Here is a 2466-nt window from a genome sequence, read left to right on the forward strand (position 1 = left end):
CGTGCGTCACTTCTGAGCGGCGCATGCGCAGCGCTGACCTCATACGTCATCCGCCCGAAACTGCTTCTGTTTCCAACAGTGAGCGCAAGCTAGATTCAAGTGATTATTACGTTTTAAATATGGATATTTTTCTTACAAAAACGCATCGATTCGCTACAGAAGGCCTTTGTTCACCCCCCGGAGCCATGTGAGACACTTTTTTTTTTTATAGATGGGCGATTTTTATTTAACTTCTTTTGGACTGAAGCACTGCAACACCCGCTGAGTGCCATGAAACAGCTTGAAAGATCAAAGACAATTTTTAATATAACTCCGACTGGATTCGTCTGAAAGAAGAAAGTCATATACACCTAGGATGACTTGAGGGCGAGTAATTTATGGGCTAATTTTCATTTTTGGGTGAACTAACCCTTTAAACACATAAATAAATCCTTAAATGAATGAATGCTTAAAAGCATAAATGAATAAACAAATTCATAAATCCTAAAATACATAAATAAACAAATAAATACCATATAAACCATATAATCCTCAAATGCTTAAATAAATGCATAAATAAATGCTTAAACATATAAATCCTTAAATGTTTAAATGCATAAATCCTAAAATGCATTAACACAAATGAATAAATAAATCCTTAAATGCTTAAATAAATGCATAAATACATAAATAAATGCTTAATGCATAAATAAATGCTTTAAAAAATGAATGCATAACTCTAACTCAGAACAGGCTGTAGGTCTACAATAAAACTTTTTTGATGGTGATGTATAAAACATATTTTATATTTTTATATAATTCATTCATTTTAAACACTGACATCAATATAATATAATAAGCCTGAGTAATTCATACTGATTTTTTTTTTTTTTTTAGATTCTCGCTAGAAGCGATCGTAAACCTGACTTCTTTTATGGCATTTTTGTTGTCTATTTTGCAGCTTTTGGAGCTTGACACACATGGTCACTGGCATTTGTATGGAAAAGATAAATAGTTTGGGTGAACTATTGCTTTAATAAAAAATTATTTGCTTATGACACCATTAAAAAATAGGTTCCTAAAAAAAGCAAAAATAAAATCTTGCTTTAGCCTCAGGGCCTGAGAAAATGTCACCAGTGTGAGTAATAATCTGAACTACCGCCCAGACCAGCAAAAAAAAAAATACCCTCATTGTCGAGCCTGGGACGCACAAAAAGACAGAAAGAGCGAGCAGAGCGAACAGCTCTATATGACACATCACAAGGGAGTTCGAGACTCATCTGTATTACAAAAGACTCTGAAGACACCTGATAACTCAATCAGAGGCATGATGGGAGAAAAATCTCACAGCGATGAGTGGGAGGAAGAGAGAGAGGGTGCGAAATCTCATGAGGAAGGGAAAGAGATTACACAAGAACTGGAACAGCAGAGGAAGACATGGAGGAAATGTGCCGTTTAAATCCGTTCAGTCAGACCATTTATCTCTCTCTGTAGCTGAGCAGCATCTTTCCAGAAGCAAACCTGCCAATGCAAGCCAGACGCAGTGTTTCCAACAGCAAAACAGCTTTAAAGGAGCATTCAGCCATTTCCTCCTTCTTAAAAAGACATTTGCTTTATTGTATACATTTTTATATATATACTACCAAAAGTTTGGAACAATTAAGATTTTAATGTTTTTGAAAAAGTCTCTTAGGCTTTCTAAGGCTATGTTTATTTGATCAAAAACAGTAATATTATGAAATATTATTACAATTTCAAATAACGGTTTTCTATGTGAATACATATTAAACTGTAATTTATTCATGTGATGCGCAGCTGAATTTTCAGCATCATTACTCCAGTCTTCAGTGTCACATGATCTTCAGAAATCATTCTAATATGCTGATTTGCTGCTCAAGAAACATTTCTGATTATTATCAGTGTTGAAAACAGTTGTGCTGCACAATATTTTTGTGGAAACCATGATACATTTATTTTCAGCATTCCTTGATGAATAGAAAGTTTAACAGCATTTATTTGAAATACAAATCTTTTGTAACATTATAAATGTCTTTACTGTCACTTTTGACTGTCCTTACTGAATACTTTTTTTTTTCATTTAGAGGACATTTTCATTCTCTGAAAACAAACATACAGATGTGCTCATAAATATCTGGTTTACTTGCTACAAAGTGCCTCAAAAAAAAAAAATCAGATTTTTTTTTTAAATCCATGCTTGTAGCCTATATAAATAAATAAATACTGTTATTATATTACTAATAATAATAAAAAATAAGTTAATCAATTATTTATAATTACAGAAATTTATTATATGCTATACAGTATGTCATTGCATTTATATTTATGCATTTGGCAGACACTTATCCAAAATGCATTCAAGGTATTTATTTTATCAGCTAATTTATTTTCTTAAAAAACACTAACCCAAGACCTTGGCATTGATAGCACCATGCTCAACCATTTGAGCTGCAGGAATGCTTTTTTTTT

The 2466-nt window shown here is 32.5% G+C and overlaps 1 protein-coding gene across 1 annotated transcript in view; it reads right to left on the bottom strand.

Moving 5' to 3' along the window:
• Positions 1–2466, bottom strand: part of LOC107694421 (beta-catenin-like protein 1) — a 69092-nt gene that overhangs the window by 55912 nt on the left and 10714 nt on the right. The gene's annotated exons all lie outside the window — the stretch shown is intronic.

Source organism: Sinocyclocheilus anshuiensis, unplaced genomic scaffold (assembly GCF_001515605.1).
Source record: "Sinocyclocheilus anshuiensis isolate Anshui unplaced genomic scaffold, SAMN03320099.WGS_v1.1 scaffold1826, whole genome shotgun sequence".
NCBI lineage: Eukaryota > Metazoa > Chordata > Actinopteri > Cypriniformes > Cyprinidae > Sinocyclocheilus > Sinocyclocheilus anshuiensis.